Source organism: Acinonyx jubatus, chromosome A2 (genome assembly GCF_027475565.1).
Source record: "Acinonyx jubatus isolate Ajub_Pintada_27869175 chromosome A2, VMU_Ajub_asm_v1.0, whole genome shotgun sequence".
Classification (NCBI taxonomy): domain Eukaryota; kingdom Metazoa; phylum Chordata; class Mammalia; order Carnivora; family Felidae; genus Acinonyx; species Acinonyx jubatus.
The window spans coordinates 80141646-80161017 of NC_069383.1; the positions used below are offsets into that span (position 1 = coordinate 80141646).

General features: G+C 38.5%; 1 protein-coding gene across 2 annotated transcripts in view; it reads left to right on the forward strand.

The window, feature by feature from the left end:
• The window catches only part of SEMA3E (semaphorin 3E), a 237766-nt gene that overhangs the window by 87370 nt on the left and 131024 nt on the right, over positions 1 to 19372 (forward strand). Inside the window, exon 1 of one of the 2 annotated variants that reach the window (XM_053218534.1) lies at positions 558 to 1202. The exons of the other annotated variant lie outside the window; for it this stretch is intronic. The gene's annotated coding sequence lies outside the window, so the exon portion shown is untranslated. Of the gene's footprint in view, positions 1 to 557; positions 1203 to 19372 lie in introns of those variants that run through there. 2 annotated transcript variants of the gene reach the window in all.

The window sequence follows — 19372 nt, forward strand, 5'->3', positions numbered from 1 at the left end:
ATTTCATCCCTACCTATTGTGCTTTATATTCATGGTCTAGAACCCAGCTGGAGACTGTTGATCAGAAAAGAGTTTTACTCCTACCTGGGGATCGTTCATTATTGCCCCTGAGATAAAATCCAATCCCTAGGTTTGAGTACAAGACCTTTCAAATTTTGGATTCTAATTCATTTTCTAACCTCTTTGATTTTATCCTAATTCTATCCCCCTAAGACAAAATACTTACCTTAACAAGGGGGATAGGCCAACTTTCTCTAAGGCCAGGTAAGAAACAGGTTAGAGTCTGTGGGCCATATAATCTCTGTCACAGCTACTCAACTCTGCCACCCCACTGGTAGGAAAGCAGTCATAGATGATGCACAAAAAAGTGGTGTGGTTGTGTGCCAGTACCATTTCATTTACAAAAACAGGTGGCAGACTGCATTTGGCCCATGGGCCATAGTTTGATGACTCCAGTTCTAAATCAATGGATTTACAAACTGGGAGTTGTGACTGTTTAATAGAATATGCAATCAATTTATAGGCCACAGCTAATCTTTTATTTATTTGCATAACCTTAAGTTCCACAACCCCTGTTTATTATAAAGGTGAACTCTGATCCTCATGATGGGTTTATTTGTACGATTTCTGGTAGCAAGCAAGGGCACCAGGGCCTCCGAACTTTCTGGATTAGAGGCAACAGGCATCAGCTACCAGCAGGGTCTGGTCATGCTGGATGAGCATGTCTTTGATAATCTTTCTCACAAGCCTCATCCACGTGTTTCTGATAATGGGCGACTAGGGCTTCTGAGACGCTCTGGCAATTGAGGAGATCCGGGTCACGTGACCTCCCCCTTCACGCAGATGTGGCGTTCCACGCATGTGCAGCTCCTCGCGCAGAAGCAGTAGGTTCTACTGGAGCGAGTGCGGCTAGGTTAGGGGTCACGCGTTTGTTTTGATGAGGCCCTTGTGGCTTTTGCGTTGGGCGGCGGCGGCTGCGAGGTGTCTGATGACCTGCGCAGAGGACACAAGGCCCTCGGGACGTGTGGCTGCCGGCACAGACAACAGCTCTTCTCCCTGTGGCTCCGCTGCTGGAAAAGGCCAGTTTTCGTTTGGTTTTCTTTTCTAATACATGCTTGCTTCGGTTACTAGTCCAGGAAGTTTTAAAACTTTGGGGAAGTACCATAAAAAAAAAAAGAAGAAGAAGAAGAAGAAATATAACTGTAAGTGAAAACATAAAAACTTATTTACAAGTGATAAGACGGTATTGCTCCAAAATCGAAAAGAACCATCTGAAAAGAGTCCCAAAGTTACACATGGGAATCACCTGGCGAACGCCATAAAAAAAGCGTGACGCCTGCTCCTCACCCTAAAAATATGGTGATTTAATTGGGCTAGCCAGTGTTTCATTTATTTATTTTTAGATCGGTGATTAAAAAAAATCAGAAAAATTTCAGTGTGTATACATTACATGTATGCATGTAGTAAAAGTATGTACTGTTATGTTTTTCATTTTTATTTTATTTTATTTATTTATTTTTACAAAAGTCGATTTATTATTTTTGTTAGAGAGTGAGCAATGGGGGGGGGGGGGGGGTTGGCAGAGGATCCCAAGCAAGTTCTGTGCTAACAACAGCGAGCCCTATGTGGAGCTCGAACTCACGAACGGTGAGATCATGACCTGAGCCAAAGTCCCATGTTCAGCCGACAGAGCCACCCAGGTGCCCCGAGTACGTACAGCTTTGTGACACTTTGTTTTCAGATGGCATATTTTACATCGATGCGTGTGCTGGCTGTGAAGTGAAAGCTATTCGCTACCTCCTGGCATGGTGTAAAAACTTTGAAAGCTGCGGTAAATGACCTAGAATCTGCATAGGCTTAACATGGGAGCTACGCTGACTTCCTTTGAAATAGGTTACATGGAATGATACTTGAATTGTTGAAAGCACTTTGGGTGAAGACGAGAACTCTAGCGGCAAGAAGCCCTTGCAGAAATGCAGTGGTGGATATTAGCAAGGAGAGTGAGCTCTTCTTTGGGACAGTGGCCTGCAACACAGCTGGGGAGGCAGGCAGCAGAGGACCTTCCCCATCCGCGGTGCCCAGGCCGTCTTACCGACCACACTTCCAATAGTACACTACTCTTCCTCTTCCTTTCTAGTTATTCAAATCTCAGTTAAGCAGAATATGAAAAGGGAAGGAAGTTTTGGATGAAGGTAGTTTGTTCTAGGGTGGAAAAATCCTGATTAGGCAAAAGAGGGTCTTGAAACCCCTCACCACCCTGTTTTGTCTCAGATAAAGGATCTTGCTTGTTTTTTTCTTTCCACGTGTGACTCACACATAAAGGGAGGTGAAAAAGGTGTTCTTTTAGGTTTTCTTTTAGGTTTTTAGGAAAAAGGTTTTCTAAAAGATTTTCTTTTAGATTGTAAACTCTAGGAGTCCCTTTGTTACCTAAGGAAATTCAGGTAATGTCCTGTCAAGGGGGAGGAGGGAAAAGAGGGAAAGGTACAGAAGGAAGTTACTCTAGAATAGTGTAGTTAAGATACTTCTTTTGGGGATTGGGAAATCCTAGAGGTTTGCATGGAGTGAAGGAGAAAACCATGTGAAAATTAATTCATCTGTATTAAAAATACAGAACAGAAGCTCTGGTGAGCATCCCTTACCTTACAGGTCGTGTGGTGCTCATTAATGAGTTAACACAAACAGGCAAAGCAGGACTGTATTTACATTTCTTTTCTTTTTTTTTTTTTTTTTTGAAATGGGTAATAATCTCACTTAGATTATATGTAAAAACTGTAAAGGAGTTCAAAATCATGCACAGTCATCCATCCCCTTTTTATTACTATTGAGAATAGTATTGAGAATAAGTCAGAGATTGTAAGTGTAGACAGCGTAGATCCCAGGTGTCTAGATTCCTGGTTAGATAGTTTCCATCATAGCAAACTTCTTTCTCTTCATAAAGAAAAGGTTACATCTTGCTATAGGTTATTATGCAGTCCATTCATGCATTTCACACTTGGAGAAGGTGTTTACTGAATTCTTGTTATGTGCCACTCTACTCAGTGCCTGTCTCTAAAAGTAGAATGAAGCCGACTTGGTGTCTCTGCCTTCTTGAAGCTCATGCCTGATGACATTGAGCCATACGGTGTGTCAGACTCCTTGAATATGAGAGAGATACTTTGAAAATACTCAGTTCTGGAGAGAAAAGATACTTGAATATGGGTTTCCTACATTTGCCCGTCTGTCACTCTTCTTTAAATCCTATTCTTTAGAATGTGAATACAGCTTCCTAGCTTCAGTTTATGTCTTTAAATTTAAAAAAAAAGGCAAAGAATATAGTAAGAAAAATAAACGTGTGATGATATAAAGAAACCTCGAATTCTAAAACAAATCCCTGGTTTGTTTTTTTAAATGTCTTAAAATTTGCATTGAAATTGCGGAAATTGCACTGAAACTGTATATTTCCTTAATTTGTACATGTTTTTACCCAGGAGAAATAACAATCAGCAACACATGCTAATTTTTAAAAAGTCACACTTACCATGTGTTGGTTTCAGAGCCAAAAGCCAAATGTCCCATCTCCTGAGGGTGGCCACATGCAACAATGGAATGCAAATATTTATATTGAAATTATTTTCATAGGTGTCTGTCTTATGTCTTAAGATGGTTCGAATTGATCAAAGAGAAAATAAACAAGTATTTCCCCCATAAGTTTTACAATAAAAGATGGAGTCAAATATTAAGTAAAATATCTTGGCACCTTAAAAGAATGCATTTTCATACTTAGTATCTGTTCTAAATTGGAAAGTAAATTTTAGATGAGTAAATAAATGTCATACAAACATGAGAGAAAAAGATATTTGAAGATATTTGTTACACCAACCAGAGGTGAAATTTACCTTTGTCATATTGCTGGTTGCTAATAATCCAAAGAGAGCCTAGATAATCTCAAACTGACTGTCCACTTTGCCCATCCTCTTTAATTGCATAGTCTGAGCGTGCTGGCCTGTGGTAGTTTTTGTCTCATTTCCCTTTTTGGCTAAGAGTAATTCCTTTTCTTTAGGGATCTACTCCTGAATCCAGGTAGCTTTAGGGAGGCCGGCAATCAAAATAACAGAAATCACTCACCTATTCTTGGCATAGTGGTCGTTGACACTATTCTATATCCCTGAATACAAAATTAGGTTCAAAGGTTGGGCATGAGATGCATGTCAGGATAATTAAAATAACAACCCTTAATTCTCTGAAGTAGTGCTAGAAGGGTAGTTTTCCCTGGGTTGCAAGAGGTCTGTCCAGATACACTGAAGCCCTGGGCCTGCTGGAAGCGGTTATTTACCTACTGAGTGAACCTGACTACAGATGGAGGGAGGAAAATATAACCCAAACAAACAAACAAACAAATAAATAAAGTGAGTAAGTAAGTGGTGAAGGGAGGAGAGATTACTAGTGTCAAGACCCTGATTTCAATCCCTGAAGCTCAAATTCTTTGACTCTGTGAAATACGTTCGTATACTTATCAGTCACATGAATCCTTAAAAAATGCTTGGTATGATGAGAGTTGGGTCTCTGTCACTGAGAAAATATTAATATTTGATTTCTGCTTAAGTATTTCTGCCTAGGTTTCTGTTCCATGGATTCCGCACACGTTGGTGGGTTTTCTATGTTGCTGCTTAGCCTTTTACCAACACCCTTTCAAGTAATAGGAAATCCTAGCTCTCCTAGCTAGAGTCACTAGTGGATGATCTGATCACCTGAGCAACCACCTACCTAACCATAGCTATTCAAGGATTATAAAATGTTTGTATGCAGAGACTGCCTGCATTTACAAAATGTTTGTGAATTTTTTTTTTTTTTTGAAGGCAAGGTCTAGTTTCTTCATGAGAAATTGAATCTCTTTACCATCTACTCATGTTTTTATAAGACATATTTGCTGGCTTTTGATGGAGATAGCTCAGTTTTCCACCAATTATCTGGAGCGTACAAAGATAGCTATTAACTGTTCTATACCTTGGTTAATGTCTCTCTGAATCCATCCCCCTTAGCAAGAAAGTAAAATCACAGGAAAACAAAGGCAAATACATGGATGCAGTTACTGGTGTAGTTTCAGGGCATGGTGCTGTCTGTATAGAATATGCCAAGTTGCAATGCCATGTGGAAGAAGAGAAATGGCCTTTTTCCTCTTTGAGCAAGAATATAATTTTTCTAGTTATTTCAAGAGCTGCTTCTGTAAGCAGTCATAAAATTCTTTAGTTACTATTTAAAACACTTATGTTACATTCCAAGGATCACTACATGAACGATTTAAAATACTCTACCTGAAAGATAATCCTTAGAGGGTAGAGCAGGCAACTTGAATGGTCTTCTAATCTCAGACCTTGTCTGGAAGATTTTTCTAAAGATACAGCGCTCTCATCATCTAAAAAGTATTTACTTGTCCACTTAAGCATATTTTTCACATATTTAAGCCTTTTACAGTATATTTCATTAAAAAGATTTCTCAAAGACTTTCTGAAGATAGAAAAGACAAATCACTACAGTGTCATGTAAATTTTATTCTATCTTTTAATTCTTGTAATAGTTTCTGAAAATGTATTCTAAAGATTTTTTTGAAGAACTTGAGAATGTAGCCATGTTGATACTTTATTTTACAGGTCATACTTCACAAACGGAGTTAGTAAGTGAAAGTGTTAAAATGAATAAAGGTTAGATAGTAGCTTCTTGAATGAGATCTTGGATTTTATTCATTCAGTCTTTTTTTGCCTCTATGGATAATGGAGTATTGAATATAAAAATGAATAATAGTGAGTTGAAGTGATTATGAAGGAAGTTTGACCGTATTGTTTTTATTTGTGCCACACTTTGTACTCTTAATGAGAATATCTTCTAAGTTTTTAGTTAGCACTTTATTACTTCAGCCATCCTCCTGGCAATCTGTCGTGCATTTCAGCTAGTTTTAAACAAACCATATTGTCAGTTCCAACAAAGCTGCTGTTCAGTTCTTGATCATATTTCATTGCTCTTCTAACTTCAAAAGAGAGAGATGACAATATTGGATGTTGTAATTGGGATTTTTAATATTTAGCTTTCTATTATTCAAGATTTTAATTTTTTAATTCCCCAAGTTAAAAATGCTTAATAGGTCCCTTGTTAAAGATTAATTTTTTACCACTAATACTATTTGGAGACTATTTATACTTTGTTTATACTCCAAACCTTCCTTATGCTAACCGAGATGACAATTACTTATGTTTCACCAGAAAGGGCATTATGCAAAAATTATAACCAAAACTGTAAGCATGTAATTATATAAGTGCAGTAATAAATATAAATTAGAGATTCATTATCATAATATGCATAAGCAGGGGTTATGAATTGTGTCTGCCAACTTTCTTTCATTTATATTCCATTTTTAACCACTCATATCTTTTTTCACTCAATTTCTGTAGTAGAAACATTAGGTTCTAGATGTACTCACTGTGCAGATGTTTTTATAATAATTGCTGCAAATGATATGCTTTGCATCCTTCACTAATGACCAAAAGTAAGAAAAAATAAGAACTCATTAAAAGGGCTCTGTAATTCATAATGTATCTGATTTTCAGAGAAACTTACAATGAAAATACTGTCTTAGTTCAGGAAATCATTGAAATTACTGGTCTTGCTACCAACTAAAATTGAACTTTCTAAATTTGGGAAGTGAAATATTTAAACCAAAATGTTGCTATTCTGTCTCTGTCACTTGTTGCTTTTCAGTGTTGAAGTACAAATACATCTGAACCTATATATCTGAGGCCTTTGTACTATAATGCCATTACAGCATTGTTACTTGAATACCAAAGGGAGTTGGGAATATGTAGGCAGAGCAAGAACCTAAACGTGTATTCCACAGGATCAGGGCTTAGTGATGAAAGAGTTACATGAATGCTGACTGCTTAGCCTTCCTTTTTCCCTCTTGGCCCACCCGACTCCAAAGAAAGTGCAAAACCCAGACCTTGGAAGTGGATTGTTGGGGGTTATATTAATTCTCTAGAGCTGCCTTAACAAAGTACCACACATGGGTGGCTTTAAACAACAGAAATGTATCCCCTAGAAGGACACTAGTCATTGGATGAGAGCCTACCAATACGACCTCACCTTACCTTGATTACATTTACAAAACCTCAGTTTCTCACAAGGTCACTTTCACAGGTACTAATGGTTGAGACTTAGGCACATCTTTTCGGGAGTCACAATGTGGGTATGGAAGTGGCCAGAGCTGATCCCCTGGAAGCCATATCATGAGGTAACACAGGATTCTGCCATATTAAAAAAAAATAATAATAATAATGCTTATTTATTTTTGAGAGAGCAAGACAGAGTGTGAGTGGGCAGGGGGCAGAGAGAGGGAGATACAGAATCTGAAGCAGGCTCCAGGCTCTGAGCTGTCGGCATGGAGCCTGATACAGGGCTCAAACTCATGAACCATGAGATCATGTTCTAAGCCAAAGTCGGACGCTTAACCGACTGAGCTATCCAGGCACCCCTACCATACTTTCAATATGAATAATTAATTAAAAAGTTGGATGAAGATAATGCTTCATATATGTACATTTATTTACATAATCATTTTCTCCCCAGTCCTTCTAAAAATGACGGTAAAGGGACTTTAAATGTACAAATCACTACACAAAAAGAAAGGGACCGAAAATAGCAACTTATTTTTGGGAAATGGATAGCACATGAGTGAGTGTAATTGACTTAGCAAAACCAAGAGAGCCAAATCCTAAGCCCAAAGGGTCACAAATCAAGAAACAACCTGACTGTTCCTTAGAATCCCCCCAAAGCCTCAGGAATTAGAAACATCGCATACCTATGGAAGTGAGGGTGAAGGTTGGATTCAGAACTTTGATTGAAAATCTGTTTAATAATAGACTGTTCATAACCCCTAGACCATCTACCTCATCCAGCAAGACTATGCTACTACTTCTCACACATCTCTGCAAAGATGGGAGGTTTTCCTTTGGACTGGTAAAACAGATCATCTCTGCACTGGAAGAACTAGACTGCAAATAGTGGAACCAGGTGAAAGACTAAATGACAAATATTGACTCTCATTCTGACAGAGGGTTAGTATCCAAAATTTATAAAGAACTTACCAAGTTCCACAGCCCAGAACAATCCAGTTTAAAAAATGGGCAGAAGACATGAACAGACATTTCTCCAGAGAAGACATCTGGATGGCTAACAACACATGAAAAGATGGTCAGCGTCACTCATCATCAGGGAAATCCAAATCAAAACTACAATGACGTACCACCTCACATCCATCAGAATGACTAAAATCAACAACACAAGAAACAACAGGTGTTGGTGAGGATGCAGAGAAAGGGGAACCCTCTAACACTGTTGGTGGGAATGCAAACTCCTGTAGCCATTCTGGAAAACAGTATGGAGGTGCTACAAAAAGTTAAAAATAGAACTACCCTATGACCCAGCAATTGCACTACTAGGTATTTACCCAAAGGATAAAAAACAACTGATTTGAAGGGCCACATGCACCCCAATGTTTATAGCAGCACTATCGACAACAGCCAAATTATGGGAAAGAGCCCAAATGTCTATCAGTTGATGAATGGGTAAAAAAAAAAGTTGTGATACATGTGTGATAAAGAAGTTGTGAGGTGTGTGTGTGTGTGTGTGTGTGTGTGTGTGTGTATGTATACACATGTATCTGTATACACATGTATACCCACAAAGTCTAGAGCCTTTTATGCTAAGCGAAATAAGTCAGAGAAAGACAAATACCATAGGATTTCACTCTTGCAGAATTGAACAAACAAAACAAATGAACATAGAGGGGAAAAAAGAGACAAACGGTAAAACAGACTTTTAACCATGGAAAACAATCTGAGCGTTGCTGTAAGTGAGGGGGCGTGGAGATAGGTTGAATGGGTGATGGGTATTAAGTGATGAGCACTGGGTGTTGTATATAAGTGATGAATCACTAAAGTCTATGCCTGAAAAATAAAATACACTGAATGTTGAACCACTGGAATTTAAATAAAAACTTGAAACTGCAGAAGGGTAAATACATACGTACATAAAAAATATTGACACCAGCAGTGTGCACATGTGTGTTTAACAGCTAGTTCTCTACCTTGTTTTGTAGCTGATTTCCCTGGTGTAGATAGCACCACTAACCCCATTTTCAAGCTTTTAACTTGATGTCCCTGAATTGAAAATTGGAAAAATGTGTACACACTCATTTCTTATGATCGGGTTCACATCAGCTCCATCACATTACTGATTGAAAACTGCCTGTCCTTTTCTCTTATGGCCTTAAAATGCTGGCTTCTCTCTGGGGACACAGTTAAAATATTCATAGAGGAATATGACCAATCTAAGAAACAACTGATGCCTGACTTCCTCAAAGAGTCTTCCAACCCTCTCTAGAGCAAAGGTCTCAAGTGGCAAAGCCTACTCATGTCTTAGAGCTTCCATTCTTAAACTCTGTCTTAAATATGAGCATTCAATGTGACAGCACTGGGCAGCTGAGGAAAGCTATAAAATAAAAAGTAGAGACCAGTAAAATAAAAGAACTTGAAGAGAGCAAAAACTATGGTTGAAGAAAGAAAAGATCTTCATAATAATTTTTACATCCATGAAACAAGATCGGGTGCATTTTTTTTAAGTAAGCTCTGCACCCAATGTGGAACTTGAACCCACGACTCCAGGATCAAGAGTTTTATGCTCTACTGACTAAGCTAGCCAGGCACCTCCAACTAGGTGCTGTTTTTTAAAAAAGCAGAAAATAAAACAGCTCCATGAATTTAAGAGGAATAAAAATCACAAGAGAAGTTTTAGAAGTTAAATTTGTGCTAATATCCCAGAAGTAGAGAAAAAAAAAGGATATAAAAAAGAGAAAATAAGAAAATTTGGGACCAACTCAGAAGTTCAAAAAATAAAGCGTTGAATATAGAGAAAATAGGGAATGTGTGAGAGAAGTCATCAATAAAGTCATTGAAGAAAATTTCTTAGTACTTAAATTTATTTCCAGATTGAGAGAGTCCATTACAATGGATGAAAACAAATTCATACCAAAGCAGGTTATAACATTTTAGAACATGGAGAATAGTAGGAGGCTCTGTGAAGTTCCAGAGAAGATAAGTAAGTTATGCGCTTTACAGGGATTAGAATGCTTTGTTCGTAGATTGAGTTCTAAAAGCCAGGAGGCAACAGAAAAATGCTTTCATATTTCAAAGAGAAATGATTTCCAATGTAGAATTCTCTAGCCAAAATATCAATTAACCTAGGGGGCTGAATGAATACATTTCAGACATGCAAGTCCTCAGTTAACCTTGATGCAGTATTAGGAAACTGTCGGAGGGTGTGTCCGCCAAAACAAGAGAGCAAAACAAAAGAGAGATCCAGGATGAAGGGATTCAGGAGAGGAAAGAGCAAAATGAATCACTAGGATAAAAGTGATGGATCATTTTATAATGAGAGTGTGCCCCAACAGTGTAGCCAGTCCACTCTGCTGCTGGGCCGAGGCTCCGAGAGAGTTCCCCAGGGCAGTGACGCTGACAGACTGCCAAATGCATCTGGAGTTTCGAGAAGGTATTTAGACAACTGCTGCAGAGCTTGGGGTTGAATTTGTGATACACGTATAGAAAACTAAGGGGGAAAAAAACCCATAGAATATTAAATCTCATGATTAAGAAGAAGACCAGGAAGAGAGAAAGCATATTTCTATTATGTATCACTTTGTGCAAAAACAAGCTTTTAAAAAGTGACAGTATTAGCTCAAGAACCCACAGTTCTGTGCTATGTACAGTGACTGAATAAATTGATAAAACACACCACCTGCTTCTAGGAATGTGGCCTGGCCCCTGCCCAGATTGTGTTCTCTGCATTCCCGGAAGTGCTAACTTAGTGAGTAATGAAACAACTTGGAATTTCTTTTTCTTTTGATGAAGTACTCAAAGAGATATCAGAAGTGTCTTTGCTTGAGAACATTGGGTCCAGGTTTCCTAGAGATGGTTTGGCCCTTTTATTTTATTCTGATGCAGAAGATTTGAGAACCTCGTGTCCACTAAGGTACTTCAGGTAGATGCATAGAATACTAATGCATTCAGGATGTTGTAAACTTCTCTACCGATATGACTTCTCTGTTGAGGGGAGGGGAGAGCTATCCTTGCAAGTTTTATAACGCACACTTGACCAAGTACAAGTAAAAAATGTAATTTCTGCTTAGACAGTTATAGTTTATGAAGACTTAGTTTTAGTTAATACAGAAATAAATGGTTTCAGAGTTCATTCAAGATTAGGCAAATATAAGTTTCCTCTTTTATGGAATTTTTACATGAGATTTTAAAGTGTTTTCCCAAAGAAGAGTGTAAAATTTTTTTATTGTCTGTTTTTTATTCATTTAAAAGTCAGTTACTAGTTATCATCTAGGTCTCAGGTGATGGAATTGCAAAGACAAGGCATGATCTTGCCCTAATAATGGCGTATGTAGTCTTAAAAAAGAAAAACACATCAATATTCCTTATAATTTGGTAAAATTCATATGAAATCATAGATGTAATGTAGGAACGCCAGAAGAAAATTTATAAACTGGCAAATGTCTGAATAATATCCATGGTTAAGAAAAGCTGAGGAATCCTTAAGATTAAGGAGACAGAGTGACGGTCCAGAGTGAGAAAAAAACAGGAAGTATCGGGAAAACCAGGGACAGATGGAGTTCAAGATGGCAGAATGGCTACGAGGGAAACTGCCACTGAGAGAGAAAAAAGATAATAACAGGAAAGTTAGTAAATTTGACGGGGCAGAGATGTTTGATTATTTTCTTAAATGAAACTTACATGGATTGGTGAGGTGGAAGCACTTGGAGTAAAATTTGTCTATTGATATGGATTAAACACTACCCTCTGATTCCATCCCACCTCCACTTTCTAGCATCTTTCCTGAATAATCTCTCTCCTTCTTGACTTAACCAAAAGCTCTTTTTCTCTTGGACTCACTCTTCTCTGTGAAAATCACAAGCCGAAACTGTTCAGTTTCTAACTCACGAAAAGTTGAGGTTAATTAGATGGCAGTTAGCCTTCTTAGTACCTAATACCATGAATTATAAAGAAAAGACAGAACCACCACTTACTGAGTGCATAGTGTGTGCAGCACTGAACAGGTATCGTTGAGGCTCATTTCCTCTGGCACATCCCACCAGCTCTTTTGCCACTGCCGTCTGCCAACCTCCTGTGTGTTTCCTTGGATTTGCCTACTCTCTATGCTAGTGTTTTTTTGTTACCCTGTGCCATTCAAGTCGCTTGAGTTGTTGACTGAACATGACTTTTGTTTTTCTTTGCCTTCCTGACTGTATTTCCGTCAATCTTGAAACTTGTCTCTGTGGTTCATTAAGGATAACAGGAGTGTTAGGAAAAAGGTGAGAAATCAGGTGAAGCTAAGTGTCTCAAGGAAGTTGAACACGGCATAAGGGGATAAAAGGTCTAGATGAGACAGTGAACCAACAAGTGACAGATTAAATTTGAATTAGTAACAGAAAGACCACTAGAAGGATGTTATATTAAAAGACAGTAATGCTTAACATCTCGTCTATGCCATCGTATCTCTTGATAATGTCATAGATGTTATCTCAAGTGCTGTCTTACCTTGCATTCCATGGAAGATCCTAAGGTGTGTATTGGTGTGAGGGGCGCCTGGCTGGCTTCCTCAGTTAAGTGTCTGACTTTGGCTCCAGTCATGATCTCACAGCTGGTGAGTTTGAGCCCTGCATCAGGCCCTCAGCTCTCAGTGCAGAGCCTGCTTCAGATCCTCTGTCTCCCTCTCTCTGTGCCCCTCCGCAGCTCTCAAGTGGGTACGCTCTCTCTCTCTCTCAAAAATATAAAAAAAAAAAAAAAAAAAAGAGTATTGGTGTGCAAATGATTTATTTAAGTAGTGCTCCCAGGGGACGTTTGTAAGGGTCCTGGAGTGGGGCTCAAGACAAAGATTTAGGGGAAAGACAAGAATAGCTTGAACTTGATTTCATAGGGGGACTTTAGGTTGCAAATTAACCCCTTGAGGTGCCCTGACTGAAACAAAGATTTTTATATTGTTGCAACTGTCACATAATTGGTCAGTGGATGGCTGAATAAATAAATTGCCAGGCACTTCTTGGCAGGAGAGTTCCAGTAGCTGAGGGCAGTGATCTAAAAGCAGCTGTGAATACAGGATGTTAGAAGTAAAAACCCACCGACTTAAAGAAGCACACAAAAAGAAAGAAAAAATGGAAAACAAAATTATTTGAGGGGTTCTAGATGAGGCACTAAAAATTATCTTTGGCTGAAGTTTTTGCTTAAGGTAGAATTTAAGAGAAAGCTGATTTCTAATTTCTCACAAATTAACCATAATGCTCCTGTCTGATACATTTGTATGACATTTCTGTGTAGTGCTCCTGTATAAACATCTTTAGAACACCTTCATAGAATGCATCTGGCGAATTCTTGTCTCTTCTCTGAGTGACTTTGTGGCATTAATTAGATAACAAATGATTAAGTTTTTGTTAGGATATCTGCCATAGACCGAATTCTGTCCCCCCCAAATTTGTATGTTGAAACCCTAACCCTTAATGTCATTGTATGTGGAGTAAGAAAGTAATTAAGGTTAAATGAGGTCATAAAGGTCATTGGTGTCCTTACAAGACATACCCAAGGGCTCCTTTATTTTGTTCTCTATCACTTGAATATGGATCAGGAAGGTAGCCGTCTGCAAGCCAGAAAGAGAGCTGTCATCATCAGGAACCGAATTCTCTAACACTTTGATTTTGTACTCCCATCCTCCAGAACTGTGAGAAAGAAGTTTCTGTTGTGTAAGCCACCCAGTCTGTGGTATTTTGTTGTAACAGCTAGACTAATACAGTGCTGCATATCTGTACTCATTTTAGACATGTTTTATTTTCTTAAGGGAAAGATACAACTTACAGCAAAATTCCAGAAAGAATCGTTTTACTTTTAGCACCATCTTTTTCCTAACTAATGAGAAATAATTCAGTTGCTTAGCGACTAAGTAATTTTCATATATTCATTGTTATAGATTGTACAAGATTGGAATACAATGGTGCCTAAATTTGCTCTCAGACCTCTCCAGCTAGACCTAAATGTTGCCTATTTGTCTTGGTAAAGGTTTTTTTTTTTTTTTTTTTTTTTCTGTTTAGGAAGTCAGAACCCACATCCTGGCAGAGGCTGGTCTCTAAGACACTACGGGGAGGGACTGTGATTTGAAAACAAAATGTGCCTTGGCATGAACTGCTACATAAGTCCCTATAAAATTTCCACTGGCATTTTGTGCATCTCTATGCAGGATCTTAAAAAAATCTTAAAAAGTCCAGGTGCTTTCCAGAACAGGACCAAAGCATCTATTAACTGCAATGAAAATATTCTATTTACAGGCAGACTGCAGAAGTGGGAGTTAGCCATGTGGCTGACATCTTACTCACCCTACAACCTAATGTCCCGTACTCAAAGAGCCCCAAACAGAGCAAAGGCAGGTTGCTCTTGGGAGTCAGCCAGCAAGACCTGGCAGCGTTCCACCTTATTCTCTGGGGTGGGTGTTTATAACAGGCCAGTTACAAAGAATTTGAACTTGCCAATTTGCTGTGATCAGCAAGGCTGAGTTTGGCTAAAAATTCTCTCAGAGTGGCTATGTCTTTAAATGGTAACTTCCATCCTGTCTGTCCTCCAAACAGTATTTGAATTGGAAATGCTATATTTGCATGTTTTTCTTAAATGAAAGAGAGGTTAACATTCTGGTGCTGATGAGAGAGGTGGATTTCATTCCTTAGGAGGCTTTGGCCCCCTTAGTGCGGCATGGCTGGTGTTGAGCATGTTCTCATTGCTCCTCACCAGCCTTCCTTCCACTGAGCCCACATTCGCTGTTAGCCCCATTCCCCACTGGTAGAGCTGTAGGGATGGTAGGGGTGGGAGGTGTTGATAAAAAAGAGGATAAGGGAGAAAGCTAACATTGATTCTGTTGCCAAACCCTTCTCTCCAAGGTCCTTTTGTTGCCGAAGGGGCTGGGTAACTGAGACGGCAGCAGCTGTCTGGCTAGCCCGTTCCTGAGATTCCCCAGTCCCCTAATGAATGTAATTCACTAACTCTACCCTCCTAGGCAGAACTTGAAAGGAGAATTGTGAATGGCACTCAGTAAATATTTAAATGAATGCAGGCTGTCCAGATCAGAACAGTTTGGGTCTTATTCTACCATGAGAGATCAGAAAATTGCCTGAAGAAAGGTCACATCTTAGCAGTGCCAATGACAAATGAATACCAGGATTGCTTTTATTATAAGCCTTCTTCAACTATACCTTATATGTTTGTTCATCCTTCACGTGTTTATTGAGCACCTACTATGTGGCAAGTTTGGGGAGAGAGAGGCAAATGTGGTGCCTAGGAGGATTAGACAGACCAAGCAACTTACCTCATGTCTTAGTTCTGAACCTCAAGATTTGTGATCTTAAGCAAGTTATTTAACCTCTCTGTGCCTTGGTTTTTTCTTCGATAAAATGGCAATGAAGAAATATCTCTGTGGGGTGGATGTCCAGATTGTGTCTGGCACATGTGGGAGTGAGAATGATATACTTGCGAGAAGCTTAGGCTTAAACTCAGGGTGAAACCAGAGTTGATTTTTACACAGCTTTTCCAGTCTGTGAGCCTCTTTCCTAGTTATATGTTCTCTTACCTTTTTCCAGACTCCAGTTTCACCCACTGGCATTACCATCATTGTAGATTTTCTTGTACCTTTTCCTTTCTTTACCTATGGTTTATTAAGTGTTCACTCATCTGCTGTCTCTTATTTCTGGACAAATGAACATATTTGGCAAAACACAAACTTGTTAATGCACGTTCAACTTCAGCCGAATCCTTGTAGTGTTCTCCAGACAATTTTCCTCACGTATCTGGTCCATTCTGTGCGTGTTCCCATAAATACCTTCAAATTGAGACTATAATTCTTATGTACCAATTACAACTCCAGCTCCACCTCAAAAGATGTCCTATTTTTTTTTCCTTTCATGAGAAAAACCAAGGCCATTTCGCACACTTGCTCACATTTCTATTCCTTCTGTAGATTCTTTCTGTCCACTTCTTACACCCCTCACACATTTATGTGCTTCTAAGGCAAACAGTGGCTTTGGGATTTTCAAGCTCCCAATGGAATTAACTCGACTAATTACTTTTCTCACTCAGGATCCCCAAACCACTCTTCTTCATCATGGTCCTCATTTACTATGCCTGTATAAACACGTCCTTATTTACCTCAGATACCCCTAAAATTTTACCTTTGTCCCTCCTCTTTCAAATGGCTCTTGCTGCAGATCCCAATAGTGGTTGAAAGCTAAAAAATCTCATTACATGGTAAGTATATGGAGTATCTTGCTAGCACCTGAACAAAAGGTATTTTTGCTTACATGTTCTCTTTTCCTCGTCCCCTACTTTCCTTTTTCCTCTCACGTGTTTAATGGTAATTTTGCTTCTTCAGGCTTCTGCTCTTTTTCTCCCTAATTCTCATGACATTCTTCATGATACGGTAATGGAATAGATATTCAGGAAAAATAATCTCTCTCCTTAGAACAGAGTGGGTGATAATGAGGAAGCTAGTAGACAGTGCATTGCAAATTCTTAATGATTATTTAATATGTTTTCCTTATGTGAGCTTGGAGTTTAGCAGAAGCAGCATTTCCAGTAATATAAATGCAATTAAATTCCAAAATAGGAATAGTTTTTCTTTCCCTAAACTTTTGGATAAATAAAACTTGCGAAGTTGTCCATGTATTTAGAATGAGCTCTGCAAGTGTCAGTGCTTCATCGCTTACTCTTCCTCTGCCTCTACAAAGCCAGCTTGTTATTTACAGAATAGAGTGTGGAAAGGCCATGGAGCAGTCTTTCATGCTCTGTCTAGCATAAGGCAGCTGCAAAAACACATGATTTGGAGCATCAAGGCCATGGCTGAAGTCTTTCCTTGTCAAGGCAGATGTGTAACTTCAATGCATGTGCTTGTAGACCCTGAAAGGAATAGGGTCGATGTGCCACAGGAGCTCTAAAGATGTGTGGTGGTTCTTTGATTTTGATGGTCACAAGAGTACATTGAGTTTAAAATTGTATTTCAAGAAGCAAAACATTGTATTGAATGGATATAGGATTCTCATAGTAGCAACTTCTCTTTATATATACTATATGCTATATATACTCCTGACAGGCATATATGATGTCTTTGATTGATTGTTCATCCTTACTTTCACTAGAATTTATTACTGTAGTTTCACTGGAAAGCACTGTTAAGAACAAAACTCTCTGAAGCATGTCTGGTACAGTTCAAAACAACGTAGCAGGTGAAGAAACTCTTAATTCCCTAATACTAAAACACACCATGTTGTGTCCATTCATGTTAACTATTAAAATTAGGTGCTGTGAAAACATCAGAATACATTGGCTTTAATGATGATTATAAATGTATTCTGTTATAAGCATTTATATACATTTATTTGTAATTATTGAGTTGACATAATGCTGACTTACTCTATTTAGGTATCCAAGCAAATATTATCTCTTAGCAGTGTCAGAATCAAGTAATAGAAAATAATTTTCATGTTAAGATTTTATTTTTTATATATTAAAAAATTTTTTTTGATGATTTTATTTATTTTTGAGGGACAGAGAGAGACAGAGCACAAGTAGGGGAGGGACAGAGAGAGAGGCAGACACAGACTCCAAAGCAATCTGCAGGCTCTGAGCTGTCAGTAAAGAGTCCAGCGCAGGGCTCGAACACACAAACACACAAAGATCATGACCCGAGCTGAAGTCAGACACTTAGCTGACTGAGCCACCCAGGTGCCCTTTTATGTTAAGATTTTCTGAGTATTGTTTGCATTCTGAAAGATTTCAGATTTGCATTATCTTTATTTATAATGGAATTAAGGTAAAACCTTGGATTGTGAATAACTTGTTCTGCGAGTGTTCCTCAAGATGAGCAAACATTTCTAATGAATTTTAACTTGATAAAGAAGCAATGTCTTGCAACACGAGTAACGTGTGATGCCGAAAGTCACAGATCACAACTGAGCTAATGGTTCTTGAAATTCGCTTTGTTATACAAGTGCTTTGGATTACAAGCATGTTTCCATAATGAATTATGCTTGCAAATCACAGTTTTACTGTATATTTTTTCCTTAAATAAGCCTTACCATGAATTTTTTTCTAAGTAAAATCAGTGTTGAAAAAAGTAGACCAAAATATCTTTACATGATTTTTGTGTATCTGTCAAACAATGTTTAAAAATTAATGTAACTGTCTAAATGGCTATTTGGAAAGAAAACATTTCCTCTTTAAAATAGAAAATAGGGGTGTCTGGGAGGCTCAGTCAGTTCCAACTCTTGACTTAGGCTGAGGTCATGATCTTGTGGTTCATGGGATCAAGTCCCATGTAGGGCTCTGTGCTGACAGCACTGAGTCTGGTTGGGATTCTCTCTCTCCTGCTCTTTCTGCCTCTCTGTCTCTCTCTCTCCCTCTCAAATATTTAAATTAAAAAAAAGAATAGAAAAAAACATTTCATTTAGAGGAGGGTACCTGTGAAGCCATGACTTCCTGACTATTTTATACTTTACTATACATGGCAATTAGTATTGTGCCTAAGAATACTTAATTAGTGAGTAAAACTAACTTTCCAGGGAAGAAAATTAATTGATAGTTGATTGTGATATGTTATATAAAAACATCAACATAATGACAGCTCGTTGTTTCATGTAAAAACTCAGTATTTGTGGGGGCGCCTGGGTGGCTCAGTCGGTTAAGCATCCGACTTCGGCTCAGGTCATGATCTCACGGTCCGTGGGTTCGAGCCCCGCGTCGGGCTCTGTGCTGACAGCTCAGAGCCTGGAGCCTGTTTCAGATTCTGTGTCTCCCTCTTTCTCTGACCCTCCCCTGTTCATGCTCTCTCTGTCTCAAAAATAAATAAATGTTAAAAAAAAAAAAAAAAACCTCAGTATTTGTGAAAAAGATAAAATCCTATTTTTACTTACATTCTGTAAGTCCTGCCATTTCTAGGTGAGCAGTCTCTCATCAAAGATCCCTGGTAATAATTATTTCCATAGTACACTCTGAGGATTAAGGAGATGGACAAACAGTCATAGTACAGGTACATCTTGGACTTTTCCAGTATTTTGTGATGGGAAGGTGATGCACATGAGGAATACTCACACTCTCCCCTCTTCCAAGCAGTGCTTTCTTGACAAGGAGACAGTACGTTAAAGAAATCAGTGTCATTTTCTGCTAGTTCTCTTGATAATTTGTGCTGAGAAATCAGATCACCTTTAATATAAAAGGACAATTCATGCTTAAGACCCCAAGTACTTTGTAACAACATTTAATAG